A 307-nucleotide genomic window follows, 5' to 3' on the forward strand; every position below is an offset into this window, starting at 1 on the left:
TTGGGGGGTCACCACAACATGAGGAACTGTATTAAGGGTCGCGGCATTAAGAAGGTTGAGAACCACTGGTCTAAATGCTTAGTGTTACCTCGACCCTCTAAAACGAAGGCGCGAAAGACCAAATGAAACAGTTGTGGATGATAATCTTGGAACACTGAGCTTCAGAGGGAAAGCTAGAGAGGCGCATTGAATATCAGCTATTCAAACAGACACAGGTGAACAAAGCCAGTGAGAAAATGGTCAGCTGAAACAGGTGAATTGTCATCTGGCCAGGCACACCATGGTCATTATGAACTTAAAAAAAAAA

The sequence above is a fragment of the Echinops telfairi genome, unplaced genomic scaffold (assembly GCF_000313985.2).
Source record: "Echinops telfairi isolate 266 unplaced genomic scaffold, ASM31398v2 ScPeMD7_7469;HRSCAF=8507_1, whole genome shotgun sequence".
Classification (NCBI taxonomy): Eukaryota; Metazoa; Chordata; class Mammalia; order Afrosoricida; family Tenrecidae; genus Echinops; species Echinops telfairi.